Consider the following 25,945-nt stretch of genomic DNA (forward strand, 5'->3'; position numbering starts at 1 on the left):
GCAAGTGAGCCACTGGTGACTGTGTATGTGTGTGTGTGTGTGTGTGTGTGTGTGTGTGTGTGTGTGTGTGTGTGTGTGTGTGTGTGTTGTGTACTGGTGCCTACTAGCTAAACCCCAAGGAAATGCATTTAAAATGGTCTGCATAGAACACACTGTCAGTCAACCCAGAGCTGTGACATATAACCCATAACAAGGGAAGAATATTCATGTCACATAAGATCAAAGCCCGGTTAGTGGCTACGCAGCCATTCAATGCTTCAGGTACCAGGCTCAGTGGTAGGGCTCTTTATGACACTCTCCCAAGTGGAGTCCCGGATCCCTCAGCTCCTTTTCTCTCTCCTTAAGAGCAGTAGCCCTCCCTAGATTTTGGATGACATTCTAATGCAAGGAAACAGGAAATGATAGGCACTTTGCCTTGAGGCAGCTTTGAACTTTGACCCAGGAGGAAACCACACTCATGGCTCTGGGTGGGAAGGAAAAGGTGGCCTTTTTCAAACCTTCCTTCCTCATTCTGTCACCTTTATTTGCTCACCTACCTAACACCTTTGATAAAATTCATTTGACTTTTTTTTTGGTTTCTTTTATTTTCTTCTTCAATTATACAATGCACCCCACAGTTTCCCCTCCCTCCACTCCTTCCATCATTCAACCCCCAACCTCTTTTCTCCCCCAAGATCCATTCTTCCTCCTTTCCCCTTCAGAAAAGAGCAGATCTCCCAGGGATATCACTTATAACACTAAGACTAGACAAAATCCCACATGTCAAGGCTGGATGAGGCAACCCAATAGGAGTAAAAGGGTCTCAAAAGAATCAGAGACACCCCTGATCCCAGTGTTAGGAGTCCCACAAGAATACTGACTTAGTTATGGTTTTTCTGCTGTTAAGAGACACCACAACCAAGACAACTCTTATAAGGACAACACTTACTTGGGACTGGCTTACAGGTTCAGAGGTTCAGTCCATTATCATCAAGGTAGGAGCACAGCAGTTTTCAGGCATGCCTAGCACAGGAGGAGCTAAGAGTTCTACATCTTGCTCCTAACTTCCAGGTAGCTAGGAAAAGGATCTTCAAGCCCATGCCCACAGTGACATACTTCCTCCAAGGTCACACCGATTCCAATAAGATCACCTCCCCCCAATAGTGCCACTCCCTGGGCCAAGCATATTCAAACCACCACAAGTACCAAACTACATAATCATAACATATATGCAGAGGACATGGTGCAAACCCATGCAGGCTCTGTGTATGCTGCATCAGTCTCTGTGAGCCTCTATATGTCCTGCTTAGTTGATTCTGTGGGCCCTGTTCTTGTGGTATCCTCTGGGCCCTACAATCCTTCCCTCTCTTCTGTGGATGAGCTCTGCCTAATTGTGGTGTAGAACTTGGGGGAGTAGTCAACCAATGACCGGTCTAACTTAAAGCCTGTGCCACAAGAGGAAATCCATGTCTAACACTGCCTGGATGGCCAGGATCAGAAGTTGGATAGTTCATTGACTATTTTAAAAGCCAATTAATATTCAAAACAGGAAGATGCTATAATTTTAAAGTTATTTTACTTGACTAAATGTTTCTAAAGTAGTTGTGTTATTTTACAAAAGAAATCTTGTAGCCTCTCCTTAACTTATAATTCCGTTTCTTGATTAATTCAATTTCATATTCATGCCTTCAATAATGTGATTGAAAGAACCCAGATATTCTAGGAATATTCACCCTCAGATATAATTGTTCAATAAGCAAATAGCATGGTCTAATTTAAGTTGTTGGCAACAAGACCCAATTTCAACTGTACAGTAATCAAGTCAGAAAATTCTGGAAGCAGTCATCTTGCATGCACAAATTATGCATAACAGATTATGATAAACTATAATTTAAAAAAATCATAGTCCTATAATTTTTTTAAACACGGGTTTAAAAAAAACAAAAAACAAAAAAACAGAGAAATCTCCACATTTCTTATCTGAATGTCTTTATCAAGTGTGGAGCCTGACCTTTAATCATCCAGCTTACAAAACCATCCCTCCATACCAGCAGTCAGGGTTCAGTGCATTTTTAGACTGTTTACAAAAGCAAAATGCAACCTGCAGAGGGAAGTGTTAGCTCAGCTGCCTGGGGCTGTCTTCTGAAGGGCTTGCTGACAAGACTGGCCAGACTGGTTCTGCGAATGCAGTCTGTGAAGTTTCCTAAGCAGATAAGAAGGACTGTCCAAGTGGCAAGATTGGTTTGCTGTGCTGTGGTTGTTTGTCCCAACAATGTGACTCATGGTGGACATCTGCTTTCCATCTAAGAGCCTGGTAGTTAACAGTGCTTGCTAAGCAGAGAGTGCCTATATATTCTCCCCATTAAGACACTCCTACACCCCAAGACTTAAATGGGGGTGGTTGGGAAGGAAACCAGGACACACACATACTGTTATATTTTTTCATGGTAGAAGTGGCTATGTGCCTTATGTGCATCACATAGCAGTGGCATACAGATGCTCCACACGCTGCTGGTGTCTCTTCTTCCTGTCATCTACTGGTGAGTCCGTTCTCTCACACCACAATTAATCCAATCAGTGCACCTATAGGTTGATCCTGAGCCATTCCAGTGAATCACTTCATCTCCCAATAAGACCCAAACCACAAAATCAGCTCTTCTGTAGGAGTGGTTATTTTTCCGAAGGGGAAAAATAGAGTTAGCAACTATCAAATCTGCGCAATCAGTTTGGATTTTTAGGAGAAAGGTAGAAAAGTGTTCATTCTCCCTCCAGGAAACACAGGACAATCAAGTCGAGCTGATGAGACGGGGTTTCCATTACAGAGGCACAACTGTAACTTTTACGGGCTGCCTGCTGCCATTTAATTAATGGGAAGAGAACAGTTTGGTGAGTACAAGGACACAGCCATCAGACTATGAATTTAGAGAGAGACCCAAACAATAAATCTGCTTTCTGCCAGAGGCGACCAAATCAAACAGAGAAAACAGCTGCAGTGTGTGCCACCACCATGGAGTCTGGGGTTTTCATTTCTCAGATTCAATTTTCACAAAATATAATTGAACACATCTCACCTCCACTTTTAAATTTTATACAGCTTTTAAAAAATGGAACTAAATTATCACCAAATAACATTTATTACTCAAGTGCTGAGCACATTAGACACGAAAACACAGATGTTTAAAAAAAAATGATCCCCCCTCTCCCATAGTGGAGAAGAAAAACTTGTTCAGTTTGTTCATTACTTTAGATATGGAGAGTCCTGTTTCATTTTTAACTACTTTATAAATACATAAACCTAGACCAAAGCAATTTCAAATAGATATACACCTAGATGAACAATTCTGTTGCTTTGGAAACCTCTCTGACATCAAAAAATATCAGAAAGGATCTGAACCAGCCTTACCCAAATATTTTGTTATATTTCTTAAGTAAGTATGGGATATGGCCCCACAGCTATGCTGGGAAAATGTCAGGAGTAAATTAATAAATCTTTAGCACAAAAAAGTTCAACTAAATCTTGCATGGAGTTTTAACGCTACAGTGGGTCCCATCTTCATCCATTGTTCTAGAGAAGCTGTACACAGATCACCTCACCATGCAAATGGAAGTCATGTGTGCTAGGAAGAGAAAGTGTGGAGAAAAGAAAGCAAATAGACAGACAGAGAGTACGGGTATGGGACCTGTACTGCAAATTCACAAGAAGAAAGAGAATTCAAGACCCTGCTAAAAACAAAGTAAAAGAATACAGACCTGGGAGAATCAGTCTACTCCTATACACTGTTACTCTTAGTAACTCAGCTCCAAAGATAAAGGTAAGCTATGACTATGCAGGAACTCAAGAGAGCTCCCAAGAGTAGCTCTAAGTGGGCAAATCCAAGGAACCTGAATAAGTCACGTTTCTGGACTGGACCAAATTTCACCAGTATCTGGGCATGGGCTTTCTCACAACAGGTTAGCAATTACATGTTGATGTCTCCTCTGCTGTGGTTGGATTTAGAAATTCTTCTTAGATTAATAGTCACCCTGGAAACCCACTTTTCTGCAGGATTATTAATATTGAAGGATATTAATAGTGAAGCTTTAAGATTAAAAGGAGAGTTTGGGGCTGGGGACAGATCTCACACTATAAGCCTAGGCTGACTTGGAATTCTCTCTGAAAACCATACTAGTCTCAAACTCCCTATGTAGTACAGACAAGACTCAGGATGCACAGTAATCCTCTTGCCTCAACTCTTCTCTCAGCTCCATGTCCAGTGCTTAGACAAATGGAAAACAAGAGTGTGAAGATTTTTACAAGGACTTATTCTGGGATAGCAGCCCCTGGTATACGAATATTTCTCTGATAATAACTGATGCCAAAGAATCATGGACCTGAATCATGGACTTGAATGGCCAATATCCTGCAGGCCAGGACTTCACTGCAGTTTTCCATTCATCTTCAGTGTCTAGTACAACACTGCAAACATAGCAAGCACCTAATAAGGATTCTTATATAGTGAAATGAACATATAAATAGATATTTTACTTAGCATAATGTCCATGAGTTTATCCACATTATTACATGGTAGATATAATAAATTAAAATTGTGTTTTTCAAAAATTGCCAAAAGAGATTGTTTAATGTTTTTAACCAAAAAAAACTCTATATGGTGATAGATTTGTTAATTACTCTGATTTATATATCCCACATTCTAAGCATATCAAAATATCACTGTGCTTCATAAATATATACGATTATTTATCTACCAAAATTAAAATTTTAATTAAGACCTAAGGAAAAGAACAGATAAGCTCTGAAGAAGAAAAGTAGTTAAGTTAGCAACATGAATTATAACTTGCTTTCCTCCCAAGGTCTCCAGGAGGCTAAGAATAGAAGAAAACAACTCTTCTGGGCAGAGCTGGAAGAAAAGATATGCTACCCGCATCATCCTTAAGCAGTAAGGAACATCACACAAGAGGAATATATACAAGGTACATAGTCTACAAAGGGCAAGCTCAGTTATATGATGTGAGAGAGTCATGGAGAATGTGTAGGTGTCATAGCATTTGAACCACATCATTACCGTATTTTAGAAACAAAGAGTAGCCTGCAGTATTTAATAAAATTCATTAACACAGAGGAGTTTTATATTCTTATCCTTCATGGGCAAAGCCTTCTGTTGGTCCTTGAGTCACTAGGGTTTGAGCTAGTGAAGGTCTTCCTTTATGAGGGATGATTATGGGCCCCAATTGTGGACTATTCTAAACCCACAAGTCATGTCCACAATGTCTAAGCTTAGCTGTTTATTCAAATCTCACAGGGTTAGCAACGGGTAAAAACCACAACACAACCTTTTCTGTGTGTCACTGTCTTCTTAGCTTCTATACTTCCACCTTGGTTTCTTTTGTAGATCACCACATCTTGGTAAGTTCATCAAGTATTTCTTGGCGAACTCACCTCATGGAACCCTTTAGAATCATATGGATTCCTGAATGATAGCTACAGAAAGCAAGAAAAATCTTTTTCCCTTTATGTTAGGTTATATGAGCTTGAAAGAATGAGTTAGAAATTAGCCCTTCTGTAGTTGAACATATACTTACTTGTTCACCAGTAGCCAAAAAGGAGAGTAAATTAAATGTACATTAGAAGATTAATTGAAAAAAAAATGGAACACCATTCATCATTGAAAAGGAATGAAATTCTCATCCATGCTACAACTCGGGTAAACTTTGAAACTTTTATGCTAATGACCAAGTCAAATGTAAAAGACAAATAAATGTTATAGGTACCTTAAGTGGTTAAATTCATATATACACAGCAGGTAAAATCCTTAGTACTGATGCTGGGGTAGATGGAGTGGGGATTTACTGTTTATAGTTACAAAGAGGTTCAGTTTTGTAAGACAAAATGCGTGTCAAAGCTAGATGGTAGGAATGGTTATACAATAATGAGACTGTGCTATTGCTACTGAACACTATACATGTGTATACTTGTGCTTTTAACCCTTATTGGATTGAGAGATACCTACATATCAATAAAGCACACCTCTAAATTTGTCTATGAGGTCATATTCAGAGGTGATTGTCATATAGAACAGCAGCTAAAGGGATAAGATGTGACCTAGATATTGATCATATTGTCCAATACACTGCAAGCACAGATGGAACAAAAGTAGAAGGAAGGAGCCAGCAACTGTGCATAAGCACACGTCTTTTTGAGAAAATTGTTTATTGCTGCCGCCATCACTGATGGACAGCAGACTCTATTTGCTCTTGTCTGTCAACATCATTTCATACTGATGGCCTTCCAGTGACCTTCTAAACCTATAGCTTCAGTCTCAGGCTACAACACTGGTCCTTCATGTTGAGACACTTCTAGATCCCTAGATCCTAGCATCTATTGAGTCCTATACCTGCAGTATGTAGACAGTCATTGTTGTACAGTCTAGTCTCCAATTATGTAATTCTTCTAAAAATCTCCTTTAAATTACATGTGTGTGTATTCATACATAGCCCTTCGGTTCTGTTCCTTTAGAGAACTGAGACTGACAGAAATGGCAAATTTTATGTTATAGCATTGAAAAGATTTGGTATATTCATTTTACACCAATATTTTTAAATAAACAATACCATTAAAACCATTGAATTAGACACTTTAAATAGGTGATCTGTGTGGTGTATGAATTTGCATTTTAATAAAACTGTTTTCATTTTAATAATATGTGTGGGCCTTCCAATGTGCTCAATTACCAACTTAATTCAATCAACTGGCGATCCAAGTCCCCCACAGAGATAATGTTAATGAACTCATATGCACAGGAGGGGGGCAGACCATTACCAAATCAGGCTTTTTAAAGCATTGTTTCTCCCTACTTGATCCTCCAACTGCCCTTGTTCATTGTGGCATTGTTTATACAGCCTCACCAAATTGCTAATAAAATAGTGTCTTAAGTTTCCTTGAATCTCTCTCCAAACTTGGATGGAAACTAAAAAGCATACACAAGTACCTAGGAACGTTGCTGTCTGCGAAGACCTTGGATTCTAGAGCAAGCTGAGCGTTGCTATTTTAACTGATGTCCTGGGTCAGTGTTACCTATAAGATACTAGGAGCTTCTTTAGTTTTGTTACCAATCAAGATAATACTCTTCCTAGAGAGAGATGACAGCATTTCAATCAGCAGAAGTCTTTTCTCTAGAAACATTGACCAGTAGATTTTCTAGAAACAGCAGAGAATTTGCCAGTGCCTCAGAGTACTTTCTCAAAGTATTTCTACACTTATGAATATAACAGAAGTAGAAAGACAACATCCCCATTTATTCCAGCTGGAAAAAGGAACCAGGAAAGGGGAGCCCCGGGCTACCTTGCCAGCAGAGTCTTGCCCAACACCCGCAAGGGTCCACACGGGACTCCCCACGGGACCCTAAGACCTCTGGTGAGTGGACCACAGTGCCTGCCCCAATCCAATCGCGCGGAACTCAAGACTGCGGTACATAGGGAAGCAGGCTACCCGGGCCTGATCTGGGGCACAAGTCCCTTCCGCTCGACTCGAGACTCAAGCCCCGGGCTACCTTGCCAGCAGAGTCTTGCCCAACACCCGCAAGGGTCCACACGGGACTCCCCACGGGACCCTAAGACCTCTGGTGAGTGGATCACAGTGCCTGCCCCAATCCAATCGCGCGGAACTTGAGACTGCGGTACATAGGGAAGCAGGCTACCCGGGCCTGATCTGGGGCACAAGTCCCTTCCGCTCGACTCGAGACTCGAGCCCCGGGCTACCTTGACAGCAGTCTTGCCCAACACCCGCAAGGGCCCACACGGGACTCCCCACGGGACCCTAAGACCTCTGGTGAGTGGAACACAGCGCCTACCCCAATCCAATCGCGTGGAACTTGAGACTGCGGTACATAGGGAAGCAGGCTACCCGGGCTTGATCTGGGGCACAAACCCCTTCCACTCCACTCGAGCCCCGGCTACCTTGCCAGCTGAGTCGCCTGACACCCGCAAGGGCCCACACAGGATTCCACACGTGATCCTAAGACCTCTAGTGAGTGGAACACAACTTCTGCCAGGAGTCTGGTTCGAACACCAGATATCTGGGTACCTGCCTTGCAAGAAGAGAGCTTGCCTGCAGAGAATACTCTGCCCACTGAAACTAAGGAGAGTGCTACCCTCCAGGTCTGCTCATAGAGGCTAACAGAGTCACCTGAAGAACAAGCTCTTAACAGTGACAACTAAAACAGCTAGCTTCAGAGATTACCAGATGGCGAAAGGCAAACGTAAGAATCCTACTAACAGAAATCAAGACCACTCACCATCATCAGAACGCAGCACTCCCACCCCACCTAGTCCTGGGCACCCCAACACAACCGAAAATCTAGACCCAGATTTAAAAACATTTCTCACGATGATGATAGAGGACATCAAGAAGGACTTTCATAAGTCACTTAAAGATTTACAGGAGAGCACTGCTAAAGAGTTACAGGCTCTTAAAGAAAAGCAGGAAAACACAGCCAAACAGGTGACGGAAATGAACAAAACCATACTAGAACTAAAAGGGGAAGTAGACACAATAAAGAAAACCCAAAGCGAGGCAACGCTGGAGATAGAAACCCTAGGAAAGAGATCTGGAACCATAGATGCGAGCATCAGCAACAGAATACAAGAAATGGAAGAGAGAATCTCAGGTGCAGAAGATTCCATAGAGAACATCGACACAACAGTCAAAGAAAATACAAAATGCAAAAGGATCCTAACTCAAAACATCCAGGTAATCCAGGACACAATGAGAAGACCAAACCTACGGATAATAGGAATTGATGAGAATGAAGATTTTCAACTTAAAGGGCCAGCTAATATCTTCAACAAAATAATAGAAGAAAACTTCCCAAACATAAAAAAAGAGATGCCCATGATCATACAAGAAGCATACAGAACTCCAAATAGACTGGACCAGAAAAGAAATTCCTCCCGACACATAATAATCAGAACAACAAATGCACTAAATAAAGATAGAATATTAAAAGCAGTAAGGGAGAAAGGTCAAGTAACATATAAAGGAAGGCCTATCAGAATTACACCAGACTTTTCACCAGAGACTATGAAAGCCAGAAGAGCCTGGACAGATGTTATACAGACACTAAGAGAACACAAATGCCAGCCCAGGCTACTATACCCGGCCAAACTCTCAATTACCATAGATGGAGAAACCAAAGTATTCCACGACAAAACCAAGTTCACACAATATCTTTCCACGAATCCAGCCCTTCAAAGGATAATAACAGAAAAGAAGCAATACAAGGACGGAAATCACGCCCTAGAACAACCAAGAAAGTAATCATTCAACAAACCAAAAAGAAGACAGCCACAAGAACAGAATGCCAACTCTAACAACAAAAATAAAAGGGAGCAACAATTACTTTTCCTTAATATCTCTTAATATCAATGGACTCAATTCCCCAATAAAAAGACATAGACTAACAGACTGGCTACACAAACAGGACCCAACATTCTGCTGCTTACAGGAAACCCATCTCAGGGAAAAAGACAGACACTACCTCAGAGTGAAAGGCTGGAAAACAATTTTCCAAGCAAATGGACTGAAGAAACAAGCTGGAGTAGCCATTTTAATATCGGATAAAATCGACTTCCAACCCAAAGTTATCAAAAAAGACAAGGAGGGACACTTCATACTCATCAAAGGTAAAATCCTCCAAGAGGAACTCTCAATTCTGAATATCTACGCACCAAATGCAAGGGCAGCCACATTCATTAGAGACACTTTAGTAAAGCTCAAAGCATACATTGCACCTCACACAATAATAGTGGGAGACTTCAACACACCACTTTCTTCAAAGGACAGATCGTGGAAACAGAAACTAAACAGGGACACAGTGAAACTAACAGAAGTTATGAAACAAATGGACCTGACAGATATCTACAGAACATTTTATCCTAAAACAAAAGGATATACCTTCTTCTCAGCACCTCACGGGACCTTCTCCAAAATTGACCATATAATTGGTCACAAAACAGGCCTCAATAGATACAAAAATATTGAAATTGTCCCATGTATCCTATCAGACCACCATGGCCTAAGACTGATCTTCAATAACAACATAAATAATGGAAAGCCAACATTCACGTGGAAACTGAATAACACTCTTCTCAATGATACCTTGGTCAAGGAAGGAATAAAGAAAGAAATTAAAGACTTTTTAGAGTTTAATGAAAATGAAGCCACAACGTACCCAAACCTATGGGACACAATGAAAGCATTTCTAAGAGGGAAACTCATAGCTCTGAGTGCCTCCAAGAAGAAACGGGAGACAGCACATACTAGCAGCTTGACAACACATCTAAAAGCTCTAGAAAAAAAGGAAGCAAATTCACACAAGAGGAGTAGACGGCAGGAAATAATCAAACTCAGGGGTGAAATCAACCAAGTGGAAACAAGAAGAACTATTCAAAGAATTAACCAAACGAGGAGTTGGTTCTTTGAGAAAATCAACAAGATAGATAAACCCTTAGCTAGACTCACTAAAGGGCACAGGGACAAAATCCTAATTAACAAAATCAGAAATGAAAAGGGAGACATAACAACAGATCCTGAAGAAATCCAAAACACCATCAGATCCTTCTACAAAAGGCTATACTCAACAAAACTGGAAAACCTGGACGAAATGGACAAATTTCTGGACAGATACCAGGTACCAAAGTTGAATCAGGATCAAGTTGACCATCTAAACAGTCCCATATCACCTAAAGAAATAGAAGCAGTTATTAATAGTCTCCCAACCAAAAAAAGCCCAGGACCAGATGGGTTTAGTGCAGAGTTCTATCAGACCTTCAAAGAAGATCTAATTCCAATTCTGCACAAACTATTTCACAAAATAGAAGTAGAAGGTACTCTACCCAACTCATTTTATGAAGCCACTATTACTCTGATACCTAAACCACAGAAAGATCCAACAAAGATAGAGAACTTCAGACCAATTTCTCTTATGAATATCGATGCAAAAATCCTCAATAAAATTCTCGCTAACCGAATCCAAGAACACATTAAAGCAATCATCCATCCTGACCAAGTAGGTTTTATTCCAGGGATGCAGGGATGGTTTAATATACGAAAATCCATCAATGTAATCCATTATATAAACAAACTCAAAGACAAAAACCACATGATCATCTCGTTAGATGCAGAAAAAGCATTTGACAAGATCCAACACCCATTCATGATAAAAGTTTTGGAAAGATCAGGAATTCAAGGCCCATACCTAAACATGATAAAAGCAATCTACAGCAAACCAGTAGCCAACATCAAAGTAAATGGAGAGAAGCTGGAAGCAATCCCACTAAAATCAGGGACTAGATAAGGCTGCCCACTTTCTCCCTACCTTTTCAACATAGTACTTGAAGTATTAGCCAGAGCAATTCGACAACAAAAGGAGATCAAGGGGATACAAATTGGAAAAGAGGAAGTCAAAATATCACTTTTTGCAGATGATATGATAGTATATATAAGTGACCCTAAAAATTCTACCAGAGAACTCCTAAACCTGATAAACAGCTTCGGTGAAGTAGGTGGATATAAAATAAACTCAAACAAGTCAATGGCCTTTCTCTATACAAAGAATAAACAGGCTGAGAAAGAAATTAGGGAAACAACACCCTTCTCAATAGTCACAAATAATATAAAATATCTTGGCGTGACTCTAACTAAGGAGGTGAAAGATCTGTATGATAAAAACTTCAAATCTCTGAAGAAAGAAATTAAAGAAGATCTCAGAAGATGGAAAGATCTCCCATGCTCATGGATTGGCAGGATCAACATTGTAAAAATGGCTATCTTGCCAAAAGGAATCTACAGATTCAATGCAATCCCCATCAAAATTCCAACTCAATTCTTCAACGAATTGGAAGGAGCAATTTGCAAATTTGTCTGGAATAACAAAAAACCTAGGATAGCAAAAAGTCTTCTCAAGGATAAAAGAACTTCTGGCGGAATCACCATGCCAGACCTAAAGCTTTACTACAGAGCAATTGTGATAAAAACTGCATGGTACTGGTATAGAGACAGACAAGTAGACCAATGGAATAGAATTGAAGACCCAGAAATGAACCCACACACCTATGGTCACTTGATCTTCGACAAGGGAGCTAAAACCATCCAGTGGAAGAAAGACAGCATTTTCAACAATTGGTGCTGGCACAACTGGTTGTTATCGTGTAGAAGAATGCGAATCGATCCATACTTATCTCCTTGTACTAAGGTCAAATCTAAGTGGATCAAGGAACTTCACATAAAACCAGAGACACTGAAACTTATAGAGGAGAAAGTGGGGAAAAGCCTTGAAGATATGGGCACAGGGGAAAAATTCCTGAACAGAACAGCAATGGCTTGTGCTGTAAGATCGAGAATCGACAAATGGGACCTAATGAAACTCCAAAGTTTCTGCAAGGCAAAAGACACCGTCAATAAGACAAAAAGACCACCAACAGATTGGGAAAGGATCTTTACCTATCCTAAATCAGATAGGGGACTAATATCCAACATATATAAAGAACTCAAGAAGGTGGACTTCAGAAAATCAAATAACCCCATTAAAAAATGGGGCTCAGAACTGAACAAAGAATTCTCACCTGAGGAATACCGAATGGCAGAGAAGCACTTGAAAAAATGTTCAACATCCTTAATCATCAGGGAAATGCAAATCAAAACAACCCTGAGATTCCACCTCACACCAGTCAGAATGGCTAAGATCAAAAATTCAGGTGACAGCAGATGCTGGCGAGGATGTGGAGAAAGAGGAACACTCCTCCATTGTTGGTGGGAGTGCAGGCTTGTACAACCACTCTGGAAATCAGTCTGGCGGTTCCTCAGAAAACTGGACATAGTACTACTGGAGGATCCAGCAATACCTCTCCTGGGCATATATCCAGAAGATGCCCCAACAGGTAAGAAGGACACATGCTCCACTATGTTCATAGCAGCCTTATTTATAATAGCCAGAAGCTGGAAAGAACCTAGATGCCCCTCAACAGAGGAATGGATACAGAAAATGTGGTACATCTACACAATGGAGTACTACTCAGCTATTAAAAAGAATGAATTTATGAAATTCCTAGCCAAATGGATGGACCTGGAGGGCATCATCCTGAGTGAGGTAACACATTCACAAAGAAACTCACACAATATGTATTCACTGATAAGTGGATATTAGCCCCAAACCTAGGATACCCAAGATATAAGATATAATTTGCTAAACACATGAAACTCAAGGAGAATGAAGACTGAAGTGTGGACACTATGCCCCTCCTTAGATTTGGGAACAAAACACCCATGGAAGGAGTTACAGAGACGGAGTTTGGAGCTGAGATGAAAGGATGGACCATGTAGAGACTGCCATATCCAGGGATCCACCCCATAATCAGCATCCAAACGCTGACACCATTGCATACACTAGCAAGATTTTATTGAAAGGACGCAGATGTAGCTGTCTCTTGTGAGACTATGCCGGGGCCCAGCAAACACAGAAGTGGATGCTCACAGTCAGCTAATGGATGGATCATAGGGCTCCCAATGGAGGAGCTAGAGAAAGTAGCCAAGGAGCTAAAGGGATCTGCAACCCTATAGGTGGAACAACATTATGAGCTAACCAGTACCCCGGAGCTCTTGACTCTAGCTGCATATATATCAAAAGATGGCCTAGTCGGCCATCACTGGAAAGAGAGGCCCATTGGACTTGCAAACTTTATATGCCCCAGTACAGGGGAATACCAGGGCCAAAAAGGGGGAGTGGGTGGGCAGGGGAGTGGGGGTGGGTGGATATGGGGGACTTTTGGTATAGCATTGGAAATGTAAATGAGTTAAATACCTAATAAAAAATGGAAAAAAAAAAAAAAAAAAAGAACCAGGAAAGGAAGTATTATATAGAACACAGCAAATGATGACACAACAATGAACGCTTTGATTAGTTGGAAGTCTGCTTGCTATTCCAGGTCATTTTTGAGATATAACCTAACACATACTCTACTATGGGACAGATGTAAAATCCCTAACTCCTAATGGGCCATGCCCTCTATCCTTCAAAAACAGGAATATATTAAATGCTTAGTAGAAAATGTGTTCTATGAATTTCTCTTGCATTAAAACTAGTACTTAAACACTTACTGGAAAGGAGAAGATGGGATCACTAGTTTATAGAAAGTTTTCTGCACAGTAAGAAATACTGAGAGGAGAAGGAAAGACTGAAGCTTACACAAAGGGCATAAGGGACAATATATGGTGAGGCTGCGAGAGGCATGGGTAACTGGTGAGGGAGGTTAGGAATTCCAAGTACTTTTATACATAAACGCAGGTGTATAATGTAACCTGTGTCTTCATGATGATCCTGTGATGTTGAGAGTCTTCAGGCACACAAAGCCAGAAGCAGATTATCATAAGATCAAGAATTAAATGTCTTGGAGCTGGAGAGATGGCGCAGAGGTTAAGGGCACTGACTGCTCTTCCAGAGGTCCTGAGTTCAATTCCCAGCAACCACATGGTGGCTCACAACCATCTGTAACTGGATCTGATGCCCTCTTCTGGTGTGTCTGAAGACAACTACCGTGTATTTAGATATAACAATAAATAAATCTTAAAAAAAAAAAAGAATTAAATGTCTCAAATAAACATTGTTTTAGGTTTCAGTGAAACACTAATCAACACATATTCTACAGTAAGAAGACATTGCATGACCATTTTAGCACAGCTGGAAATTCCCTCAGGGATAACAAATTGGTTTCCAGCCATGTTAGCACCTTTTCCAAATACCTGATAAATAGTAAAGAAAATCTCCATATTACATGTGGGAATAAAATAACATTCTCTCAAATTCCATTGTCAAGCATCCAGCTAAGCATGCATCTAAACTCACAATCCATACCAAACTAAAATATATGTCACCTTTTCAGTAACCTTGAACAAAATGTATTTCTGTCAATTTTTTGCAAGTGAATATGACTTTAGACAATATTTCTGGAAATACATTAAAACTGTATAAGGAAAAAGTATTTTTACAAATGTATTTGTGTTACTTTTTAAAAACAGTATATGCACGTAATTTTAAAAGCAGAAATTAAATTGTACTTAAAAAAAAAAAAACAGTAGTATTCATCCTTCCAACCCAGCATTAAGTTTAGAGTCTAAAGGTAGTAATTTCCAACTCTTTCAGATGTTTTTATTAACTTTCACACTTCAAATAATAGTCATGCACCCAGCCAAAGTCTTTTCAAGTTAACCATGTCACAATTTTTGTTTATAATAAACTTAAATATTTACATTATAACTGTTTAATGTTGTTTATAACTGAACCCATGTACTGTCTTGTATATCTTTTTGTATTTATTTCTCATGCTAATAATTGTCTCACATTTTGATTTGGTTGGTATTTTGTTAATGTATCTACCTCATTTTCCCCCATACTTTAATAGACCTAGAAGATCAATCCGCCTGACAGATGCCTTAAGTGATCGTTCCAATGCACTCCCTTTTTCTTCCTTTTTTTTCCTTTTGATTTCCTTGGGCTATCCTCTAACTTCGAGATCTGACACAGGTGATGCCCAATGGTCAACCTGAAATGTCCTTTATGTCCCATGAAAGTTGGACACAACTGTCAAGTTGACTGGATGGGAGAACACTCAGATGACTGACAAAGTACTATTTGGGGTTTGTCTGTGATCCTATTTCCAGAGCAGATTGACATCTAAGTCCGTGCGCACAAGAAGGAAGGCCCACCCTCACATGGTGTGAGAGAGCAGTGTCCAGACTGGACAGAACAAAGCAGGCAACATTGATGTCTCTCTTCTCTGGAGCAGGGACCCTTCTGTATCCATGCTTAGACTTCAGAACTCCAGAATTTTAGATTTTCCAGACTAGGATGGGAGTTGCTCCCCATCAGCTTTCCAGACTCTCAAGCCTCTACATACCTTGCACCAGAGATATTTTTTACCTGTATCCCAAATCCTTTTTGTCGTCTCTCCTTTGGTGAGAGCAGCTTTTCCCAGAGGTCCCCAGGACAGGGAGGAATGCCTCTGAGAGATTTCAATCACTCTGTGACTCTAATTCTTTACCGTTGCATTTCACTGACTGTGATCAGGCGCAGGACTCCAGGTGTACAACAAGCTCCCTTAAGAGTGCTTTTAGTTTTTATTAATTGACATTTTTCTTTTATTGACAATAAATTTTTTGGACAAAATATATCCTAATTATGATTTTTTCCTCTATTCCTCCCTACCTCCTCTCCTATGTATATCCATCTTCTTTCTGTCTTTCATTAGAAAACAAATAAGCATCTACGAGATCATAATAAACTATAATAAGATAAAACAAAAACCACATCAGAATAGGGCAAAACAAACAGAAGGAAAAGAGCCCAAGAAGGGGAGGGAGGGGAGGAAACAAGAGGGGACAAGGGTGGAGAAGAGAGGAGAGGAAAAACATTTTAAAAAATAAATAATATATAGTCCTGACATGACATTGTGAGAGAAAGGACACTAGAGATTCCATCAAGCTTGTTATCTGTTGGTCATCTACTGTTGGGCATGCAGCCTACATTTAAGAGTAGTTTGGTCTAGAGTAAGTTGCAGGACAGCCCGGGCTATGCGAGAAATCCTATCTTGGGAAATCAAAACAACTAAAACCAAACCAAACCTACAAAAGTAGTTTGTTTCTCCAATGAGACTACCTTGAAGAAAATTAACGTTTCACTTGCAAGTGGCTATTAATTGAAAATAGCTTTTCGGTCAGTAGCTCAAGAAGAAGGAAGACCAAAGTGTGGGTGTATCGGTCCTTCTTAGAAAGCAGAACAAAATACTCATGGGAGCAAATATGGAGACGAAGTGTGGAGCAGAGACTGAAGGAGAGGCCATTCAGAGACTGCCCCACCTGGGGATCCATCCCATATACAGTCACCAAACCCAGACACTATTGTGGGTGCCAAGAAGTGCTTGCTGACAGGAACCTGATGTAGCTGTCTCCTGAGAGGCTCTGCTAGTCCCTGACAAATACAGAGGCAGATGCTTGCAGCCAACCATTGGACTGAGCACAGGGTCGACAATGGAGTCCCCAAGGGAGGAGTTAAAGAAAGGACTGAAGGAGCTGAAGGGGTTCATAACCCCATAGGAAGAACAATAATATCAACCAACCAGACACCCTCCCCCCAAAGCTCCTAGGGACTAAACCACCAACCAAGGAGTATACATGGAGGGACCCATGGCTCCAGCTGCATATATAGCAGAGGAATGGCCTTGCTGGACATTAATGGGAGAGACTTTTGGTCCTGGGAAGGCTTGATGACCCAGTGTAGGGGAATTCAAGGTCAGGGAGGCAGGAGTGGGTGGGTGGGTGGGTGGGGGAACACCCTCATAGAAGCAGAGGGAAGGGGGAAAGGATAGGGTTTTCCCAGGAGGGGAGGAACAGCGAAAGGGGATAACATTTGAAATGTAAATAAAGAAAAAAATCCAAGAAAAAATAAAGAAAAAAAAAAAGAAGAAGATGGCTTTGGGGTTAGGGATGGGAGAACTGTGTCCACCTTTCCTTTCAGCTTCAGGACCCCGTCTGGCGCAGACTTGTGCATGCTGTCACAGTCTTCATGAGTTTTATTATTGGTCTTGTTGAGTTTAGAAGACCTTATTCCTTCATTCCTACATCCTGTCTGACTCTGAGGGTTTTTTCTCCTCTTCTTCTGCAGGGTTCTCTGAGTCCTGGGGAGGATGATAGACTGGATGGAGACATCTCATCAAGGGCTGAGTGTTTCGAGGTATTTTGCTCTCTAGTTGTCTATGTGTCTTTGTATTTGCTGCAGAGGGACACTTATCTGATGATAGCTGAGCAAGCCACTGATCTATGAGTATAGCAGAATGCTGTTAGGTGTCATTTTATTGCTACATGCCTTTGATAAACAGTAACATTTGTTTTTTTCCTGGGTCCCTGAGCTATCTAGTCTCATTCTTGGTCACCCAAGCAGTTCTGGTTGTAGATTCCATCTCACAGAGTTAAACCAGATATTGGCTGGCTACTCCACAATTTTTTTTTGCCATCATTGCTTTAGCATATCTTTCAAGCAGGACACCATTGTAGGTGGGAGGATTTATGGCTGGGTTGGTGCTTGCATCTCTGTTTTGGTATTATGCAGAGTAACTTCCAAAGTACACTAGCCTATTGGGATGAAGGCTCTAGGTAGGTACCAACTCAACTTCTCCATGTTCAATGAGTTGTGTAAGCATTATTTTCAACAATAGGGCCTTGCCATCCATTTGTAAAGAGCAACACATAGCCTTGGCAGAAGCCTGGATTGTTTAGGGGTTCCCATGGGACCCCTTTGACTAACAACTCAATTAGATATAATTCAATACCAGTTCTGGAATCTTTTGGTGACAAGAGATGTCCAATTAGGGCTCCCCCACCCCCACCCCCGCCACACACACAATTATTTGGCAATTTTACTGATTACCTTCATATGTGTATTTATTTTAGGAAGCTTCTACTGTGTTAGGTTTCCATAAGCCATAGCCCAAGGTACATTTTGGTTTCCTCTGGCATCAACTGCTATAGTTCAGAAGTTAGAGACTTGTTTCTCTGAGACTCTGCATGCGACTTACTTTCTTCTCTGCCAAAACTTTTGGAAAATATATTTTCTTTATTCACAGACTTTATCAAATGTATATTGTGGTTCACCTTGGCTCCATTCAGTGTGTTCTCTCTTAGCATTTTATTTGTTTTCTTTCTGAAATTCTTATTAGTTAAGAGTTCACAAATGGAGCCTATATGGCCTCCCATTGTCTCTTCTATTTCTGTCTCCTTTTTGATTTGCTGTCTGGGAAATTTCACCAGCAGCCCAACTCTTCACTGAAGTTTTAATTTATGTCTTTCATACTTCCAATTTCCAAGTCTTCTTTCATGGATATATGTGTATTTCTAGAATCTTGCAAATAGCAATTGTTGTTTCTAAGGCTTCTTTCCTATTTGATCATTCCAATTTCCTCCGAATCTCCTGACCTGTGCTTACTTGATAGATTCTCATTCATTGCTATGGGAGGCCATCCTTCCATGTATTGACTGTACTTGACCATCCAGCCTGAGACCTAAAACAACAGAGCTTATGTGTCGTTACTTGATGGGTCCAGCTGTTTAATGACGATCTTCCATCTGATTTCCTTCTTTATCCAATTAGTTTTCCCCCAGATGATTCCCTATTCCCCGATCCGGGGGTAGAACAGTAGTCAGAGTTCTGACAATTCTATACAATGCCATCATTCTATACACAGATTTACACAAAAAAATATTCATTTTTTTTAAAGTTTGGTTAAAGTACCTTAATCAGATTATCAAATGTATTTGTTTTGAAAGTCAAAGCTTCTGTAGTCTAGTTTTTCTGGAAAGTGTACATAGCAGGGGTATTTGTCTAGCCACTTAGGATCGAATGAGGTATGGAGACTTCAGAGTAGTCACTTGTTTGTGACCTTCCTCTTCATATCTGCCCTTTGCCATAGTTGCTCAGTTCAGGGATACAGGCTTCCTGGTGCTCAGTGTCTATCTTGAGCTGTCTGTCTTTCCTCCCTGTGACTACTTTGCTTCAGCCTTTTCTCCTCTGCTAATATATTTTCTACTCAATGATATGCTTTCCATCTTTCAAAAATGTCTTGACATCCTTCATCTACAGCCATTTCCTTTAAGAATTTGCAGCTTCTTAATTTGTACCCACCATTGTGATCAGTGTTAGGAGGAAGCAGAGCTAAACTGGTAAGGGGTAAAGTGCCATTTCTAGTCATAAACCTGGAAATCATCTATCATGAAAATAAGCTTCATGTTAGATGATTAGAGCGTTGTAGAGTAGCATCCAAAACGTTTGTCTAGCATCTGAGTGTACCTGGGTCAAAATGTTACATTCAATTTTGGAGTCTACAAATCATAATTAACAAATGAATCCAAAGTTGGGGGATATGGATGGGATGAAACCAGTATTCAGACTATTCAGAAGCTGGCTTGGAGGAAAGAGATAAAAGAACAGACTATACAATGAAGAATAGGCTAAAGGGAGATTTAATAATGAATGTCCCAAAGTCGAGGAAATATTCTATACAAAAAGGTCTCTATCACTTGATTTTTCTGTTTCAATTTGACTGAGGGAGTGGATATAGACCAACAATGAAATTTGTCAAGTATTACCAGGAGAGCACATGGGATTTTCTGGAATTATATTCAAAGCAAGAAAACTTGACTCCTTCAAGGCAAACACTGCACAATAACATCAGCTTTCTTTTCCTTCCAATAGACTTTTAGGGAGATAACCTCAGTTACTCAAAGCTTCTTACTTTTAAAAATTGCCTGTTTCTAATACAAAGAAATACATGTTTGTGGCTAGTACAGAATATTTCTAAACAGGCTCATTTCCATTTCAAGATCCACATTTGTGCATTTCGATAAAGTTTTGAAGAAATTAAAGGTTGACTTTCTACACACTGAAATGAATGCATTCAAATTGTGGGTGACAGTTCAAAATAAAGGCCAAAAATCACTTCTGCCTAGGCTGCAGATTTTCCTTTGTAGCAGACTATGCTCTTTAAATGTGTTGTCTCCCTCGTTTTGACATGGATCTCACTCTATGGCCCAGGCTGCCCTTGAGTTCTAGATTCTCCTTCCTTAGACACTTGAGTGCTGGAATTACAGGCATGTGATATTATGCCTGGCCTTTTCACTCTTCCATCATCTCTCTGTGTGTTCGAGTGTAGTATATGTTTATTTATGAATGTTTTTCATCTTTACTAGTTGCTGTCCTGACCAAAGGCACACAGAGGCTCTTTTGAGGAACTCACTGACCAATGGCATGAGAGGGGTGGCTGACTGGAGATCATGGGGCTGGATATGGCAGGGAGAAATTATGGCAGATGGAGAAGACAGAACACACACCCAACTGGCATCTGTCACTTGCCTGATCTGTATGTTATTATTCAAAAAAGACTGAAAACAGAAGAGGAGGTGGGCAAGTAAAAAAAAAAAAAAATGAAAAGAGGACCAAATTTCCTGGATAGCTATTTCTACACAAAAAAAAAAAAAAAAGATAACCATTTACACTTAAGGACTCCATCTCATGAACACAAAACTTCCATTGTGTCCTCTCTCCCCAGATGCCAGTTTTTAATACTGAGGAAATTTAGTTCAAGCATAGGAATTAGAAGAGAGGAAATAATTATACCTAGCAACAAGTGAATCACAACTCTACTGTGTGCCCAGTAAGTGAGAATAAACAACTCAGTGAAAGGCCACTATATTCTTCCAATGAGTGGTCCTGATGTGGAAGGGTTTCCCACCTCACCCCATAACTCTAGAGCAAAGGCTACCAGTCAGAAAGGCCTACCATACAGCAGATAATCAGCTTTCCTAGTGCTTTCTTATGAATGACAAGACACTAAAGCATGACAAGAGAGGAAACAGACAGGAATCTCAAATGTCAATAAAGTAGAGAAGGTACAAAGTAAGAAAAGAGGTCTCCAAATATAAATTCTTTTAAAAAATTAGATATTGATTTTTAAAAATACATTTAATATTCTTAGTGGATTAAGAAAATACTGCATACTTAAAGAAATTATAAGATGCTATGGAGAATAGATGGGCAATACAAATTGAACTTCACTTCTTTCATCGCGTGCAGGGTAAATAACAATGGGCAGACATGGGAGGACTGGGAAGTAAGAGTGATCAAGGTGCTTGGTGTGAAATTCCCAAATAATTAATGAAAATTTTATGTTGAAAGAAGATGTTGTGGAAAAATAATTATATCACAAGAAAGTTAGTTGAATTTCCCTTTCCACATACAACTCAATGAATAAGTAAAATACATAATGGTATTTGGTCATTTTGACAATTTTGTCACCTTGACATAACATAGAATCACTTATGGAAAGAATCTCAATGAGGGATTGTCTAGATCAGGTTGATCCCTGGGCATCTCTGTGGGGGATTGGAGAACACTAGACCTCACTGGCAAGCCAGCCAAGACCAAGTGGCAAGTTCCATGCCATTGAGATACCTTGTCTCAAACAGGTGGATGCTACTGATAAATATCATTGCAGGTTGTCTTCTGGCTTCCACATGCACATTTGTGCACATGGATAGCACACACGTGTGAACACAAACACACTAAGAAAAGAACCATGACAGTTAGTCTTATGGGAGCCCAGAGGGTAGAGGTTGAAGAAAGGAAGTGAGAAACTCCGCTGCACCCGAGTTCCACTCTAAAGAGCCAGAACTCAGGAAGGACTCGGGTTTCACAATCAGACCATTTATCTGAAGTCCATTCAAATAAATGCAGCAAAATTCCTAAAGAATCCAATACAGAAATCAAGGATGACCTTAGCAGGAAATATCTGTGGCATTCAAACAGCTCTGCAGGGTGATACTAGGTAGGGTCTCAAACTGCTCTCTTTTAGACCTTACTGAACATTTGCCAGGCAGCCAAATCCAGGGAAACTGAGATCTAACTTTCCCATTTGTTTACATAATTAAGTATGCAGACACCTGCATCACCTTTGCCTAAACTAGGGTATGTCTCTTTGAAGAACTTATTCAAGCCAGGAACTACTAGAAATGCAATGGTCTAGAAACACATTTGCCCAAACATGCATCCCCTTGGTGACCTGGTCACAGGAGAAGTTACAGAAACTATATAAGAAAAAATCCTCAATATCACTTGCCCCCCCTTTTAAAAACACGTCTTCTGGAATGTCCTGTTACTTATTCCTCCACTTCCCCTGGAGAGAAGGGCGACAGTAAGAAGCCCAGAGAGCATGCTGCTTTATGCTTACATGAGAACACATATTTCATCACTGAATAAGATCCTATTTAAACATGCGCTTTTTGTTTCAGAAAGGAAAAAAATAAATGATAATCAGCACTATTGAAATCCAATAGATTTGCCTTTGGCATTAACACAGAATCAGTATTCGGTGTCACCGCACCACGGCAACGGGGACTGCTGACCAACGCTGCTGTTCTCTTGGCAACCTAATGAGTTGGCACAATGAGAACTTAGTATTATTTGCTCTGTTCTGTATGCAAGCTCCTATCTGATGCACTCAGCCGCTTGCTAATAGATTCTCTCTGCCTCTTTCTTGCTTTGTTTTTTCCTTCAGCATAATTTCCTTAGTATCAACACTCAGAGTTAATCCTATAGTCATAGTAATATATCATCAAACTTAAACAAGTCTAACTATAAAAAGGGCTTAGCTTGGAATCCAGCACTGCTCATCTGAGGGATTTACATAAATGCAGAGATGTCTGGAGTCTGCCTGCTATCTTATATCTGAGTCTTCTGTAAATACTTTTTTGCCTTCACTGTTAAGATATGTCAAGAAGTTCATGAGATCCTTGGATGTTAAGTTAAATGAATTTTAAAAGTACAGAGGGAAAAATAACCATTTTATTCCTTACCCTGCATTCCCACATTCATATTCTCTCTCTCTCTCTCTTTATATATATATTTGGGATCTTCCCTTACTAATTTTGCTTTAGCGAACAGACCCTCTGCTGTTCCTGGAAAGGTGAAAATTCCTGAAGAATGCTATATGCACTTATTCTTTTTCTAAACAATTCTTCTTCCAAATATCCACAGGGCTTCTCTCCTCATTTCATTTGGGCTTTGCTCAAAAGTCACCCATTTGCTGATCTCTTTTGTAACTATCTTGCCTAATACAACTGTCTAAGTCAGGGTTTCTATTCCTGCACAAACATCATGACCAAGAAGCAGTTGGGGAGGAAAGGGTTTATTCAGCTTATAAATATCCACAGGGCTTCTCTCCTCATTTCATTTGGGCTTTGCTCAAAAGTCACCCATTTGCTGATCTCTTTTGTAACTATCTTGCCTAATACAACTGTCTAAGTCAGGGTTTCTATTCCTGCACAAACATCATGACCAAGAAGCAGTTGGGGAGGAAAGGGTTTATTCAGCTTATAGTTCTACATTGCTGTTCATCACCAAAGGAAGTCAGGACTGGAACTCAAGCAGTTTCGGGAAGCAGGAGCTGATGCAGAGGCCATGGAGGGATGTTCTTTACTGGCTTTCTTCCCCTGGCTTGCTCAGCCTGCTCTCTTATAGAACCCAAGTCTACCAGCCCAGAGATGGCACCATCCAAAAGGGGACCTCCCCCCTTGATCACCAATTGAGAAAATGCCTTGAGAAAATTGAGCTGGATCTCATGGAGACTTTTCCCCAACTGAAGCTCCTTTCTCTGTGATAACTCCAGCCTGTGTCAAGTTGACACACAAAACCAGCCAGCACAATTGACCCCTTGTCAATTTGACACACAAACACATTACTAGTAAGCTTCAACCCTTATATTCTTATTCATCCCCAAGATCTAAATAACTTTAAAAGTCCCAATAGTCTTTACATATTAAAAGTCCAATCCCTTTAAAAGATCCAAAATCTTTTAAAATTCAAAGTCTTTTAAAAACTCAAAAGTCTCTTAACTGTGGACTCCAATAAAATATCTTCTTTCTTCAAGAGGGAAAATATATCAGGGCACAGTCACAATCAAAAGCAAAAATTAAACTCCAACCATCCAATGTCTGGGATCCAACTCATGGTCTTCTGGGCTCCTCCAAGTGCTTGGGTCACTTCTCTAGCCATGCCCTTTGTAGCACACATGTTGTCTTCTAGGCTCCAGATGCCTGTACTCCACTGATTTTGCTGTTCTTGGTGGTCATCTCATGGTCCTGGCATCTCCAAAACACTTCATGACCCCTTCATCCTGGGCTACCAATTGCAACTGAGGCTGCACCTTCACCAATGGCCTTCCATGGTCTCTCACAGTGTTGGGCCTCAGCTGCTAAGAAGGACCCCTTCATGCCTTCAAAACCAGTACCACCTGGGTGACTCTTACACATTACCAAGTCCTGCTGCAGCATGAAGTAAAACCTTGGTTATCTCTGGAACACAGCCTCTGTGCTCTCAGAAAAAACTTCCCAGAAGATATCACCTCAGCAATGCTGGTCTCTTCATAATCACTGCTAATTTCTTAGCTCCAATTAACCAGCATCAATAGTCCCAATAATGCAAAGTTTTCACTTTAGTAGTCCTGGTATCTTGTTAATCACAGCTGATTCTTCAGCCCCAGCTAACCAGAACCACAGAATCTTAACAATCAAAATAGCATTGGCCCTGATAACAGTCTTTAATCTTCTCTCTGGAATTTCACAAGCCAGGCCTCCTTCTTCTGCACTGTTCTCAACATTATCTTCCAAGCTCCTATACAACATCCCACAGAGCTCTTAACACCTAATAGATCTTCTGGCCCAAAGTTCCAAAGTCCTTCCACATTCCTCCCGAAAACATGCTCAGGTTGTCACAGGAATACCCCACTATGCTGGTACCAACTTCTGTCTTAGTTAGAGTTTTACTGCTGTGAAAGACACCATGACCAAGACAAGTCTTATAAAAAACAATATTTAGTTGGGGCTGGCTTACAGGTCCAGAGGTTCAGTCCATTATCATCAAGGTGGGAGCATGGCAGTATCCAGGCAGGCATGGCACAGGCAGAGCTGGGAGTTCTAGGTCTTCATCCAAAGGCTGCTAGTTGAAGACTGACTTCCAGGCAACTAGGGTGAGGATCTTAAGTCCACACCCACAGTGACACACCTACTCCAACCAGGTCACACCTTTCCCAACAAGGCCACACCTCCAAATGGTGCCACTCCCTGGCCCAAGAATATATATCAACAAGATAAATAAACCCTTAGCTAGACTCACTAGAGAGCACAGGGACAACATCCTAATTAACAAAATCAGAAATGAAAAGGGAAACATAACAACAGATCCTGAAGAAATCCAAAACACCATCAGATCCTTCTACAAAAGGCTATACTCAACAAAACTGGAAAACCTGGACGAAATGGACAAATTTCTAGACAGATACCAGGTACCAAAGTTAAATCAGGATCAAGTTAACGATC

General features: G+C 40.5%; 1 protein-coding gene across 10 annotated transcripts in view; it reads right to left on the reverse strand.

Moving 5' to 3' along the window:
• Csgalnact1 (chondroitin sulfate N-acetylgalactosaminyltransferase 1) overlaps positions 1-25,945 on the reverse strand; it is a 378,841-nt gene that overhangs the window by 135,339 nt on the left and 217,557 nt on the right. The window lies entirely within an intron of this gene.

The sequence above is a fragment of the Mus musculus genome, chromosome 8 (assembly GCF_000001635.26).
Source record: "Mus musculus strain C57BL/6J chromosome 8, GRCm38.p6 C57BL/6J".
In the NCBI taxonomy this organism is placed as follows: Eukaryota; Metazoa; Chordata; class Mammalia; order Rodentia; family Muridae; genus Mus; species Mus musculus.